This window comes from Hemicordylus capensis, chromosome 3 (assembly GCF_027244095.1).
Source record: "Hemicordylus capensis ecotype Gifberg chromosome 3, rHemCap1.1.pri, whole genome shotgun sequence".
Classification (NCBI taxonomy): domain Eukaryota; kingdom Metazoa; phylum Chordata; class Lepidosauria; order Squamata; family Cordylidae; genus Hemicordylus; species Hemicordylus capensis.
The window spans coordinates 57,722,868-57,738,329 of NC_069659.1; positions in this window are offsets into that span (position 1 = coordinate 57,722,868).

Sequence of the window (15,462 nt, forward strand, 5' to 3'; positions counted from 1 at the left end):
GACTTTGGGGCAGTTTGGGGGCAGAAAGTGGATCTGCCCCCAAAATAGTGGGGTGGGGTGGTAGTGCCTAATGGGTGGAGGCTACCACCCCAATTTCAGGGGGATTGGGCAGAGGGCTGATTTTTTGAGAATTTTTGAAGTTTGGGTGTCTTTGGGGCAGATTGGGGGCAGAAAGTGGATCTGCCCCAAAGGAGTGGGGTGGGCTGGTAGATAGTGCCTAATGGGTGGAGGCTACCACCCATCCCCAATTTAAGAGTGATTGGGCAGAGGGGTGAATTATGGTGAATTTATTTGTATGAGGTTTGTCTTCATAAGGTGAAGTGTGCTAAATTGATTACTTCCTCATATTATTCATAGTAAAGGAAAGTGTGAAAAAGTGAAAGTGGGGTCATGAGAGTTGTTTAATTGAAAAATATCTCATTTGCTATGATATGTGAATTCTCATTCTATCATAGCAAATGAGATATTTTTCAATTAAACAACTCTCATGACCCCACTTTCACTTTTTCACACTTTCCTTTACTATGAATAATATGAGGAAGTAATCAATTTAGCACACTTCACCTTATGAAGACAAACCTCATACAAATAAATTCACCATAATTCACCCCTCTGCCCAATCACTCTTAAAATGGGGATGGGTGGTAGCCTCCACCCATTAGGCACTAACTACCAGCCCACCCCACTCCTTTGGGGCAGATCCACTTTCTGCCCCCAAACTGCCCCAAAGTCACTAAAACTTCAAAAATTCTCAAAAAATCACCCCTTTGTCCAAACCCCCTGAAATTGGGTTGGTAGCCTCCACCCATTAGGCACTACCACCCCACCCCACTATTCTGCCCCAGCCCCCACTTTCTGCCCCAATATGCCCCAATCTGCCCCAAAGACATGAAATTTTCAGAAATTTACCAAAAATCAGCCCATTGCCCAATCCCCCTGAAATTGGGGTGGTAGCCTGCACCCATTAGGCACTACCACCCCACCCCACTACTTTTGCCCAGATCCCATGCTATGCCTCCGAACTGCCCCAAAGTCACTAAAACTTTAAAAATTCACCAAAAATCAAGATTTTGCCCAATCCCCCTGAAATTGGGGTGGTAGACTCTACCCATTGGGCACTACCACCCCACCCCCAAATTTTGCCCCTGGGCCCCTTTTTACCCCCCCGAATCAATTCGGATTCGGATTCGGATTAAATCCGAATCCGAACCGAATCAAGGGTGATTCGGGTGACCCAGATTCAGGCACAAAACAGAACAGGGGTGATTCGGTTCGGATCCGAATCACCCGAAATCCCGAATTGCCGAATCACCCGAAATCCCGAATTGCACACCCCTAATGGTTGCTTGCCAGAAGGAGGAACTGATATTATCTCTGTTGCACTCATGGGCCATTAGTGCTGCAGGCCAGAAGTAGGCACAACCACGACTAGCTCAACAGCTGTCACATTACATGAAGGACCCCACCTGAATCTGCAAAGCCATGGGCCTGGCTTTTCAGTTCAAGAAACTTGCTACTTGAGTCAAGATCAAATTATTTTGAGATAATGCTTGCTTGCCCAATGCCCATCCAGAACATATTTCATATGAGCTATGAACTGCTGCTGCCTTATACTAAATTGGGCCATTGAGCCATCCTCTCTGGCTTCAGACATGGATTATGCACAGCTGTACTTGGAAATTCCAGTGACTGAACCTGGGACCCTCTGTATGAAAAGCATGGGCTCTACTACTGACTCTAGTAATGACCCAATCCCCCCTTAAAAAAAAAAAAAAGGTTCTGCTTCCTTCTTCCCAGTTGCAAGGACATGTCTGGAATTCAAACCTGGGCTCTCTTGAACCTTGACTAACAAGCCTTACAGTTTCCCTCCAGTCCTCGGATTCCCCTGAGAATCTGCTTCTATTCAAACTCTGACAGAGTTATCTGTATACATCCTCAGCACACTTACCATATTGAAACTCAGTCTGGTCAGTCTGATCCAACCTACAGCTTCTCCCCTCAACATATAAGCAAAGTAAGATATTTTTTTTAATGTAGCAATTTGAGTTATTCTTAGCCGTGGTTATCTATTTTACAATGGAATATTGCATAAAGGCAAACAGGCATATCTGAAAGGTTATCAAGACTGGGTCTAGTTCTGTTCAAAAAAAAATACAATACACAAGGGGGGAAATATAGGAGGAAAAATAATATTGTATTGTCCTGTTGGTTATACCAATTTTGGCAACAGTAGTCAGGGCACTGAGCCACCTAATGGCGTAGTGGGGAAAGGACTTGATTATCAAGCCAGAAGTTGCCGGTTTGAATCCCCCCCCCCATATGTTTTCCAGACTATGGGAAACACCTATATCGGGCAGCAGCGATACAGGAAGATGCTGAAAGGCATCATCTCATACTATGTGGGAGGAGGCAATGGTAAACCTCTCCTGTATTCTACCAAAGACAACCACAAGGCTCTGTGGTTGCCAGGAGCTGACACTGACTCGACAGCACACTTAACCTTTACCTTTAGTCAGGGCATAACTACTGGTCTGCCACATTAGTATCTTAATATATTGTATTTTCTCTTGCTTATATCTTGTTTTGGTGAGTGAGCAACCATGAACAGGCAAATCTGTTGATGTTTCCCATTGATGGAGTCTTCAGTGTGGCAGAGAGAGGGTTATTCTCTCCCATCAGAGCATGGGAGAAGTTTAATAGTCAGTTTAAGGGGAAGGTTAGCACAGCTGCCAATTAGTTGTGGCTCCAATGAGTTGCAAGAGATACCTGTGTGCAAGAGAGTGAGACAATGAATTTAGCTTCTGTCATCCTTAGTTCCAGAGTGATTCCTGTGTGGCTGCTATCATGCAAAGGAAATAAACAATAGGCTTCAGCAGGGAATTGGAACTGCGAAATAGGACACAATGAGAAAATGTTTTGTTTTATCTCTGGGAGATGAGAGTCCTATCCTGCATAAGTAGGGGTTAAAGGGGAAATCACAACATAGCATCTGCCCCTCCAAAACACTAGAAAGGATATAGGGGAGTCTTAAATAGAATTTACTATATTTGTATCACCTCTGCAAGGTCCATTCTATGGGGGAAAGGATTAATGCAAAAAGGCTAGGGCAACACATAACACTAGCTATCCCCAGATGGCAGCAATATTTCCTCACAAACACCCCATCCCTCCTCCCACTATGCCAACGCCACAGAAGAACAAGGCTGAAGACTTTGAGCAAATTGAACTGCTGGAGACAAAAAGCTTTGAACATCTGAAAGAGGCTCATTTAGTTCACAGGGCCCTTGCAATGTTTTTTTTTACTGCAAGTTTAATAAGGAAAGACTGTGTCTTATTCCATCCAGAAAAACTGAAGATGTTACTCATAATACCAAACTAGTTTCAGCAGGGAGATGTAGAAGGAGGCTGAAATGATTGACTATGATTGAAAATTTTCAAACTGAATTAATTTGCTCTCCCTATTGGACTCTCAACTAGCTGTGCCCATGATTCAAGATGTCCAGTCATCAACAGCCAAAAAGGTAAGTAATGTAGACCCAGTTTTAAAAAAAAGAGTAATGGATGAAATTACTATGATTAAAAACAGCACTTAATATAAGCTGCCTTAAATTTATCTCTGATGTAACTCTACCGACTAAACTGGAATTATAGCATAGGATGGATTTTATGTGGCACGTACAGTTTGATTTCTTGAGAGCTGAAAGATTGGAGAGAAATACCCATTTCAAGTAAGGCTGAAGACTCAGAAACCAGAACGAGATATGATAGAGGCATCATTGCCTGTGAGGTACATACTGATCACTTGTGATGTACAAAATGAGGCTATTCACACATGCATGCAAAAACAGGCTAAAGGAGCCCAGCCTGGTTTTGCATTTGCATGTGAACCACCAGGATTGGGTCCACTCCTAGTGGCACCAGGGCACCAAACCTGAAAATGGGTTAGGAGAGCAGGTTTCCTCCTTGATAGTTTGTCAGCCATGGGTGCAAACAGACGTGGCTGGAAGACTCGGGGAGGGGATCCCCATAATGCACCTCGCACTTGTATGGTGCATATTTATAGCTCTGGGTGGAGCAGGGCATGGTGGGACGCAGTGGCACATCCCAGCACCCTGACCCTCAGAGCTGCCGGCAACAGCTGGCACTTGTTTGGGTGGGTGATCCTCCCACCCGTGAACATCGGCTCGATCATCTGCAGGAAAGTAACCACTTTTGGGCTTTCTCTCCACAAACTCCTTTCTCACTGATCATGAGAAAGGACTCAGTGTGATGTATGCAGTGGTATCTGGTCAAACAGTTTTGCAGGCATGCATCAAATACCTGCACACCTGTTGAATCAGATACAATAGTACAGAGGTGTGCCCACTGAGGCTGTGCATAATGAGAGGCATAGTCCAACAACACCTGGGGACTCAAGATTGTGAACCCATACAATAGTCGGACAAAATAAATGAGTTTTGTACAGCACAGACAATGGTGTCTCTATCACCTTCTCTATCCCTTAAAAATATCTGTCCTCAGCCTTTACCACACAAAAAAAGATACATCCATACTGAGGTAAAAATACATTTTCACCCACAGACATCCAAAACTAGCATGGAAGACAAAAGTTTCATAAGTAAGTTATAAATTTATTGTTGTGACCACAGGTCATAACATACACAGAAGTTTAGTGCATTTTGCCCTACATTGTAGGGTGCGGTGGAGGCTTGATGTCACTCTTGAACATAAATTGGAGGCTTCAACTGGTGCAGAATACTGCTGCATAGCTTCTAACTGCACTGAGTTTGCTGCCAGTCCCAATTAAAAGTGCGGGTGGCTTTAGCTTAGTTTAGCATTTATGTATGTATGTATGTATGTATGTATTTAATCAGATTTGTATACCACCCCAAACTTTCATCTCTGGGCGGTTTACAATAACATAAAACCAGTTAAAAAGATATACAAAAACTTAAAAACAATTTAACAATTTAAAAATAACCAGAAATTAAAACTCAAAAAATGATTAAGAATCTGAGAAAGCTTGGGCAAAAAGATGGGTTTTCAGGTGTTTTTTGAAAATTGGCATGAATGGGGAGGATCATATCTCAGCAGGGAGTGCATTCCACAATCTCGGGGCAGCGACCAAGAAGGCCCGTCTCTGTGTAGCCACCAAACAAGTTGGCGGTAACTGGAGACGGACCTCCTCAGATGACCTCAATGGGCGGTGGGGTTTGTAATGAAGAAGATGCTCTCTTAAATACCCAGGGCCTAAGCCATTTAGGGCTTTGTAAGTTATAACTAACACGTTGTATTTTGTCCGGAAACCTCTTGGTAGCCAGTGCAACTCCATCAGTAAAGGAGTAACATGGTCTCTCCGAGATGACCAAGAGACCAACCTGGCTGCCACGTTCTGAACCAACTGAAGTTTCCGCACTACATACAAAGGCAGTCCCACGTAGAGTGCATTACAAAAGTCAAATCTGAAGGTTACCAACAGATGTACCACTGTTTTGAGGTCGTTGATCTCGAGAAACGGGCGCAGCTGGCGTATCAGCTGGAGCTGATAGAAAGCACCCCTGGCCACCGCCTCAACCTGAGAAACCAGGGAGAGGTGTGAATCCAGAAGTACTCCCAGACTGCGAACCTGTTCCTTTTGGGGAAGTGTGACCCCATCTAGAACAGGCAGATCAAAATCGTCTCTGAAGTTCTGACCCCGCACAACAAGTAACTCTGCCTTATCTGGATTCAGCTTCAGTTTATTCTCCCTCATCCAACCCATTACTGCTTCCAGGAAGGATATGCTATCTCCTGAAGAAGTTGACATGGAGAAGTAGATCTGGGTGTCATCAGCGTACTGGTAACACCCAGCTCCAAATCCCCTGATGATCTCTTCCAGCGGTTTCATGTAGATGTTAAAAAGCATTGGAGAAAGTACGGAGCCTTGAGGGACACCATACTTAAGCTCAGATTTTGAAGAGCAACAGTCTGCAATTGACACCATCTGGAATCTATCCGAGAGGTAGGAGCTGAACCACTGTAAAACAGTGCCTCCCACCCCCAACACCCTCAGACATTCCAGAAGGATACTATGGTTGATAGTATCAAAAGCCGCCAAGAGATCCAAAAGGACCAACAGAGTCACACTTCCTCTGTCAATTGCCAATTGGAGATCATCCATCAGGCCAACCAAGGCAGTCGGCCTTGGACTGCCTTACAGAAATGGAAACCCTTACGTTGCCTTATGGAGTTGCCTTATGGAAACTCCTCTCAATAGAGATTAGGACTCTGCCTTTTTGCACAGTGGCCCTATGACTTTGTTCAGAGGCTATTATCTGTTTGTATATATAAGGTTTAATGTCATCACAGTTTTGAAAAAGTGAAGTTGGAAACAAATTTGAAGGTTCCTCCCATGAGATACATCTGTGAATTTTCAAGGGAAGCAAAGAGTTTCTATTATGGCACATGACATTTCTCAGGAGGTTTTGCACACCTGTATTTTAAACCACTTTGAGCAGTAGGAAAGTGATATAAACCATTGTAATGGATAAATGAACTAAGGAAACAACCCCACATCAGAACCTGATTATATAAGCTCACCGTTACTCTAGGAAGAGGTTTGGCAAGACATCATCCCTTGGCAAGACATCATCCCTCATCATCCCAGAATAACATGTCTGTAATAATGGAAGTAAAGGCTATTTGACAAGCTTGTTGAGAAGGTACATGAGGTAAGAATTGGAAAATATCTCATATGTTGGAGAGTTATAGAAATCATTGACAATAAAATGACTATTTAGTTCAGTCAAGAAACAATGATGGGTTCAACCCTGAAGAAAACATTATTATTTTCCTCAAGTGTAAACCAAGGTGCCAGCTGTAGCTTTACCAAACAAGATAATGAGGCGGGAGGGTGAAGCACACTGAAACAAGCTGTACTTGCCAGTACTGTACTGTTAAGTTCTTTTATAGGCTTCAACATTACTTTGATTATGTGGAATTATATTTTAACTGTCTTTTTAAGGGGTTGTTGTTATTACGTATCTTGGATATCACGTAACATTACCATATGTCTTCAGTAAACTAATGCATACTCACCAGTACTGAGGAAACTAGGCAGCTATTATCCAATATTTGTTAGACTGGATTTTCAGTATTGCTATTGTGTGTGTTTGCATCTGATCAATGATCATTATAAAGATATCTGATCTGCCCAACTTTTCCAAATGCTTGTCCTTACTCTGCAGAATAGAAATATTTTCATCATTTGTTCAACTGTTTTTTACAATAATAATGATCAACAACAAAAACTTGAATCATGGTATAATGGCGTATATACAATGCAAGCACACATAGGGGCTATTCTCATGAATTTGCTAATCTTCAGGTTTGCAAGCGCTCCACAAACCTGATTTTGAAGATCATGAGTAGCCGCGGCGTGGCTTCAGGTCATGCCTACTCACAAAGAGACCCCCGGAGGGGAGGCAAAAAGCCTCCCGGCTACGGGGGTCTCGCCAGCATGCCCTGCGTGCTCGTGCAGGGCATGCTGGAGCTTGCCAATCAGCCCCCACTCCCCCCAGCCCCTGCTGGCTCTGTCACAGAGCCAGCAATCGTGTGGGCGGCCAATCCGGCCGCCCAGGGCTCCCTCCCCGCTCACCACCCCAAACCAAGTCTCACTGATCGTGAGACCTGGCTCATTATGTGGTGGCATAAAACAAGCATTTAACCAACCTTACCACTGTAGATGCTAGCTGAATTTAATGCATAGGCCACTTTCACATGTAACAGGAAACCAGAGTTGAAGAGGCCAGAGTAGATAAACCGAACATCTGAATGCATGAAACTCCAGTCCTGTACGGAAAGCAACCTGAGGTTTTGCTTGCCAAACTCCATTTGAAACCTCGGGTCGTAGTGAGTTTCACCACTCGTATCCGAGGTTTCCAGCCACATGCAGTATGTCCAAATGTGGAACCACAGGCTGGGCTGGCTGAAACTGTAGATGAGGGAGGAAGCTGCTCTCTCTGGCTGTGATTGGCTGTCCAGGCTGACCTTCATGCAAGAAGGAAACCCACACAGTCAGCCCTCCCTCCTCTCTGCAGTCTCCGTTTCATCTGAATGAGGACAGGTAAGTGTGGAAGGGGGAGCAGAAACATGGGTTCATTGGACTCGTGGTTCCACATTACATGCAAATATGACCAGAGTCTGAATATCCAGCATCAGGAAGAGAGAAGTTGTACTGATTGTTACTTGCCATGTCACACACAATAATTAATAGGGGTCATAGACACCCATACAACCACATTCTACACAATACTTGCAAGAGCTGTCTGAATGAAAAGAAATACAATTTGAGTGCTGGAGAAACCAGAAATTCACTCAACAGAAGCACAATGTCAGTGGGTCATGTGTGAATGATGTGCAACTAAGACACAAATGTGCTCTCTCTTTTTTACACTTAGTCCTTTATAAAGAAGGCCCCTCATTTGTTGTGAACTTCTTGTTCCGGGGGTCCATTTGGGCAGCTAAAATGTATGTCGCATCCTCAGGTGACATCTAATGAGCCTTTCTTTGAAAACATACAAAAGGAGACATTTGTACAATGGGAGATTACACAGCCTCCCTAGACAGCTTGTCCCAATCTCAAAACGTCTCTCAACTTGAGTATTCGTTTCATTATAAACTTAAGGCTGTGGTCCTAAGCACATTGCAGCAATCAATCAAATAAATGCATTTCATGTCATGATGTATGTATCTTAAATCCTTTGATTTTTAATTATTTAGCTAACAGAAGTAGCTTATTGTCCTTTCATTCTGACAGATTTTCAAATTATTGGAAAGCTGACAACATGGTGAAATATCCAGCTTCCTCATCCTTTCCTCATTTGATTTCCCTCCTCAACTCGTTGCCTTATTCAAAGATCTCGATTTGTCACCCACCTTTTCCTGAAATGTGGATCCAACCAATTTAAAATGAGACTCAGACAGGGGGCCAGGAAGGCATAAGCAAAGGGGCACCCAATGTGGCAGTTCTAATGATACAAGAAAGACATGAAGAAACAGAAGGAATGTGTTGATGCTGCTGGGCATACAGCCATTGTTCTGTCAACCAGCTTATATGTGCTGCCGATGGCACTGCAGATGGGAAGTCAGCAGCTGCTCAGCTACATTGAAAAGCTCTCTTGTCCCTAAGTGGAGAAGGGATAGCCTTGGTCAGATCTCTTGGCAGATGTCATATCTTCCAATAGAGCATGCCCAACTACTGCTAGCCTAAGACATTATTTTAAGGTTAGTGAGAGACTAGAAACCTATTAATCATTCAAAAACTAGATCCAATGTGGGAAAGTGCTGGCTAGCTATGCTCCCTGCTCCATTTGGGGATAAGGCTGTTGCTCAGTGGCGGAGTATCTGTTCTGCATGTAGATGATCCCAGGTTCAGTCCCTGGCATCTCCAGGTAAGGCTTGAAAAGACCCCTGCCTAATACCTTGGAAACCTGCTGCCAGTCAGTTTAGACAATATTGACCTAGATGGACCAACGATCTGACTCGGTATAAGACAACTTCCTATGCCTGCATAGGAAGTTGCCTTATAGGAAGTGTAAGGCAACTTCCTGTTCCCGGCACTGAGGCATGATTTTGACCACTCAGTGTTCCGAATTATAGGAAGAAACTCTGTTCTGCAGAAAAGGGCACAACTCAGGAGAACAAGAGGTATGGCTGTAGAGTGCATCAATGCCAGGGGCATAGTTGGCCGGCATGTTCTCGTTCCCTCCAAACCTGATCACCCATTTTTTTAACACCTGAAGAGGGCTTAGGGTTAGGAAAAATCAACTGATTCTCCTTTGGGTTCTTTGAAATCCTACACTCAAATGTTGGACAGTACATGTAGCCTCGAGGCTATAGAAAATATAGCCTCAAATTCAGAGACTTTTATTCATTTGCTGAAACATGCTGTCCTCATGAGGCCAGGGGCATAGCTAAAACTGAGTGAATGAGTTCAAAGAACCTGGGCCCCCAGCTTCTGAGGGCACCCCCAGCTCCACCCCTCCCTATTTTCTTCATTATCTCCTTCACTCCAAGGGGCCACTGGGCAGAGGGGCAAACACAGGGACCCTCTCCCCTAGCTATGCCCCTGCATGCGGCCGTGACCTTATAGAGTTTTTACCATTATTGAATGGATTACTACTGCTTCTTATTGAATTTGAGATATGATGTTTCTGGTATTAGAACTAAAAATGACCATTGCCTTTTACGCCACAATTCGAGAGTTTTGACTCATCATCCGTTTATTATCTACTTTACTTATTTATGAATATGTATATACTGCTTCTCAACAACAAAACACCTGAAAGTGGTTTACATAGAAAACAAGAACAACAATAATGACAACAACAAAAATAAGATGGTTCTCTGTCCCCCAAAGCCTCACTGTCTAAAATGAAACACAAGATAGACCCCAGCAATGGCCACTGGAGAAACACAGTGTGCAGGGACTGAACAGGGAAAGTTGCTCTTCCCATCCTAAATTTAAGAGAACCACCATTTGCAAGATGCCTCTTAAACTGTTAGCAAGGGTTATTAATAAACCCTTAATCCCTTTCTATAATAGATGGCCAGATATCCCCATCCCATGTAAATTTCTGAATTCTTATGGTAATAATGTTGCAAAAATAAGTTTTCTCTGAACAATATTTTTTCCCCACTTGCTATTAAAGAAACTGGCCAATTCTACTGCAATCAGATATTTACTGAGTTCTGTGCCAAATATGATTATAGGAATGAGGGGAAAGCCAAAATGTAATCTCCCCAGGTCTGTTTTTAGTTCATATCTTGCCCTTTCAAGATGGATCTTTCTGACCTAGTGAAAAATGGCTGCAGTTGATCTAAAGTGTGTTTTATTTCTTGATAATGGACTGTGCCAACTTCCATTTTGTGTAAGATTCACCCGAAACTGCTTGGTATATTAAGACATTTCCCACATCCTTATTTTTCCTCCCTTTCTAGGCTGCTTGCTTCAAATACAGCCAGTGCTCTAATCTTTATTCATGTGTCTTGAGTCCAGCATTCCATTTTCAATTGGATTTTTACAGAGCAGGGACTTCTGCTATTCAGGGATACATTTCAATTTCTGTTTGTGCAGCTATGAATTTAGAAAAAATGCCAATTTTTAGAAGACTTTGAGATAAGTGAATCTGGCTTCCCAGCGATCTCTCCCATTATAAGCCCTACCTTTTATTGATAGAAAATATTGCTAGATAAGTATTTGTCATTCAAAAATGCAACCTTTTCCTCACTTTTTGCCTTTGGTGCCAGCATAACAGCAAACCATGCCACTTACTGGTTACTGCTAGGGATGTGCATGGAACAGCGGAGGCGTGGTTCAGTGCCAAGGGGAGTCTCGCTTTAAGGGTGGAGGAGTTGTACTTACCCCTCCTGCAACATTCCCCCCTCCGGCACTCCGTTTTTCTACAAAGCCACATGGCCCCTTCAGGAGCTACTTAGGCTGGCGCTGCATTTGCAGCACAGAGCTGCTCCTGGCTGGTACTGCAAATGCAGCACCAGGCTTAGTTTAGCTCCCAAAGGGGCTGTGCGGCTCCCGCTCGGGAGCTAAACTAGCATCCCCGCGTCTGATGTCAGACACGGGCGGGGGGTGTCAGGGTTGTGAAGCGTGACCCTGATTGGGTGCAGCCCGGGTTCTTTGAACCCATTCGTCCAATGATAGCTCCGCCCCTGCCTCCCATCATTGCTCTGCTCCACTCTTAGAACTGCAGTTATATATTCACTAAATTGGTATGTCCGGCTACACGTCCCTGTCTCCTTTACCCAGCCTAGCTAGGCTTATCGAAACCGGCCCCAGAGCAGGGACAGGGAGGGGATTGAGCATCACTCTTTGCCTCCTCTGTCCCAGGCTGCTTGTTCCTTGTGTCTGCCCCTCTCTGCCCCCCACCCCAACACTCTCTACCAGCCTCCTTCTCATCCCTGGCTGGCTCCTTATATGCCTCCTCACAGGCTATGCATCACCCGCCCCCAATTATGAGACCAGCATCCCTCTTTATTACCTGTAATTGATTATCCCTGACAGCTGTTGCCAATGCCTCTCCCCCTTCTCCTACCTCCTGCTCAGACCCCTCTCTTCGGGAGGCAGAGCTGCGGAAGTTATCCTCGCATGCCTCCCCTTCGGTCTTATCAGGGCTCAGCTCTTCCTCCACTGGAGCTGAGTCCCTGCCCGGTGGCAATCTTTTTCCCTCTCTCACCGGATGCCACCCATCCCTGTCACCTTGGGCCCTCTCACCACTCCATCCTCTGAGGTAAAGACAGCCAGCCTCGCTGGACACGTTATGAACAGAAGCAAGAACTCAGGGCTTGATTGAGTAAAGTTTCACCAGGGCTTTGCCCTGGAATGTGTTTATAATTTCAAGGCCTTTGAAAAACTCTTTGGAAGCTGTGGCTTGTGCAGAATACAGCTCTCTGCTTCCTTTTAGGCAGTTAGATGAAAACCTATTCCACAGAAACTGCCAGTTAGCTTCCAGGCGTAACTCAAACCGCAAGTTCGTACTATTAAAGTTCTTAATTATATTAATTAATTAGATTTTAATGTGATTTTAAAATTATCTTAATGTATAATGGTTGTTTTATTATGCTGTATTATTAGGTTGCAATGACTTTAAACCACCCAGAGATGCAAGCTTAGGGCAGTATAGAAATGCGCTAAATAAGTAGATTTATTTCCTTCCATGGATTTATTTCCTTCCATACTGTAGGGAATTCTTCCACTCTTAGTCAGTCATCAGTCCGTTTTCACACAGTCTTGAATCACATATAGGAAAGAGGAGCACGATCACACCTGCTTCCCCACTCAACCCTCATGAATTCATTTATTTACTAAATGTATATGTCACCTTGCCTGTTTAAAAAGATTTCAAAGCAGTTTTCAATAAAATAAAATAAAAACAATAAATCATAGCTGAAAACAATCCTAGCAAATCAGGAAGTCAACAGAATACAAGAGCAGCAATCCAAAGTAAGCAATAGTAGCCAGAAGCATTCCAAAACAAACATTTCTTAATCAGCTTATGGGAAATCAGAAGGGAGAGACTCAAACAGTTAATTAAAGGGAGGTCCCACATACTACAAAGGGCATAAAAGTTATATATGCACAAGTTCTGTGCACAAAAAATCTATGGGTGTGTGAAGGTCAGGGCAGAGGTGGGGACAATGGGCATGAACCCATTCCATATACACACATTCATTTTACACGGTTTCAGACCATTTTCAGGAGAGCCCCTTCTGAAAATATCCTCAGTTGGTGAAGTTCACGTAAGAGCAGGCAAAGGCTTCTTGAGGGGTGTAGATCCTGGCCAGTGTTTGAATTTGGAGGCATTTAGGCACCATATTGTTTAAACAGGCATTTAATTGTTTACATAAATCTATGTCATCTGGTTGATCATTTAATTATCAGTACTAGGCTATATAGCCAACTAATGGTGCAGTGGGGAAATGACTTGATTAGCAAGACAGAGTTTGCCAGTTCAAATCCCCGCTGGTATGTTTCCCAGACTATGGGAAACACCTATATCAGGCAGCAGCAATATAGGAAGATGCTGAAAGGCATCCATACTGCATGGGAGGAGGCAATTGTAAACCCCTCCTGTATTCTGCCAAAAGAAAACCACAGGGCTCTGTGGTTGCCAGGAGTCAACACTGACTCAACAGCACACTTTACCTTTACTTGGCTATATATTGGATTTTTACGATCTATATCTTTATCATACGGATCTTCAGCAAATTATTGAAAAGCCTGAATAAACATTAGGTATGAAATGAAAAGGGGTAATTTTACCAAAATGTTTGTAAGGAGAAAAATGTTTACACACACACACACACACACTCACTTACACTTTGGGGAGGTTTTCAGAGGTTGTCCCAAAAGGTGACAAAAATGCTCACCTATTCAGAATGAGGGCAACACTAATCCAGGAAGCATTGCCATCACTCTCAGTTAGCCTTGTGATATGATCACATAACTAAATTTGTTTGGCTATGTAGCACTGTGATATCATTACATTATATTATCCCTAACTAGCTAGGATGAGCCATGTGACTATTCCCCAAAGCATGATTATCCTCAAAATGGCACAGAAGCTGCAGCAGATCAGGGAAACAGCACAGCAAACAGGCAGAAAATAAGATGGAAATTTGGATGGTTCGTGATAACTGTTGGAAATTCTCTGTGGTAAGAGAATCCCTTTTTCATTATAGCAGAGTGCACAGAGGCACAACACTGCGGAATTTACTTAGGCATGCGTGTATGCTGAGAGTAAAGTAACTTGGAGCCAATTCATAGTTTCAAATCAATATATAAGGCATTTATTAAGGAACTCCATTCTAGATAGGAAAGTGAGGATCTCTAATCTATCTATCTAGCTGGATGCAGATGGATTCTGCATCTTCTCTGCACACATGGTGCAGGGAGAGGAGCTTGCCATGTTGCAAGGTAGAAGGGCAGGTAGGGAAGAGAGAGAGGAAGGAAGTTAATCCCTAAGAGTACCAATCTACATTTCAAAGGGATAGTGTCAGAGCAGTAGAGAAGGGATGACCAATGTCTTGACCCTCTAGCCCTCTGACTCACTAGTCTGTTCCCCACTGTCTGAGACAAGAGACAGCGCAAAGTCCTTTAACTTCCAACAATAACTCCCCCCCCACTAAATATTTCAGGCCCCAAAAGCACACCTTTCACCCTGAACAATAAAATGATAAGCATTTTGCATGAAGATATTCAAACAAATAATATACACATCAAACAGAGAATGCTTCTGGACATGGGCAGAAGCTTTGCTCTTATCATCTGAAAAACCACATGTCCTGAGTAGAATTAATTTGCCCTGTTTTTATTTGTTGTGTGGATTGTTGTCGTATCTTTGATACCATACTGTGGAGGAATAGCTGCCTATCCCACATATATTTTTACCACTGCCACCAAGTAGACTTTTTGTATGGCTGGCTCTACTACAACAGCCCTTACACCTTTGCAAATATTACCCAAACCAAAAACCTAGTAGTGTGGAAAGGCTTATAGGTGTGGGGTGGAGACAAACAAGTTTCTAATCTTTATATAATAAGAAAGTTTACTTTGGAAAAAATGTTCAATTAAAATATTCTTTTTAGTTTCTTTACACAGCAAAATTTAGAACACAAACAAGAACCAAAAGAGCATACAGGAGAAAATAAATGGTAAAATGCATAAACTAAGCAACCTAAACTGGTCCCTACACAGAATCCTCTGTGGTTACCATTTTCTCAGCAATTGGCTTGTTGTCCAGTCTCCTATCCTGGTCACAGTTCAGGCCTGGGGTTCACTCCAGCCTGGTTCTTCTTTGTGGTTACAGCTCTTGTTCCAGCCACAGCACTGATTCTCTTAGCCTGTGCTAGCAATTCCTCAGCTCTGGTTCTCCAACTGTGTCTTCAGAGAGCGTCTCCTTCTCCCTT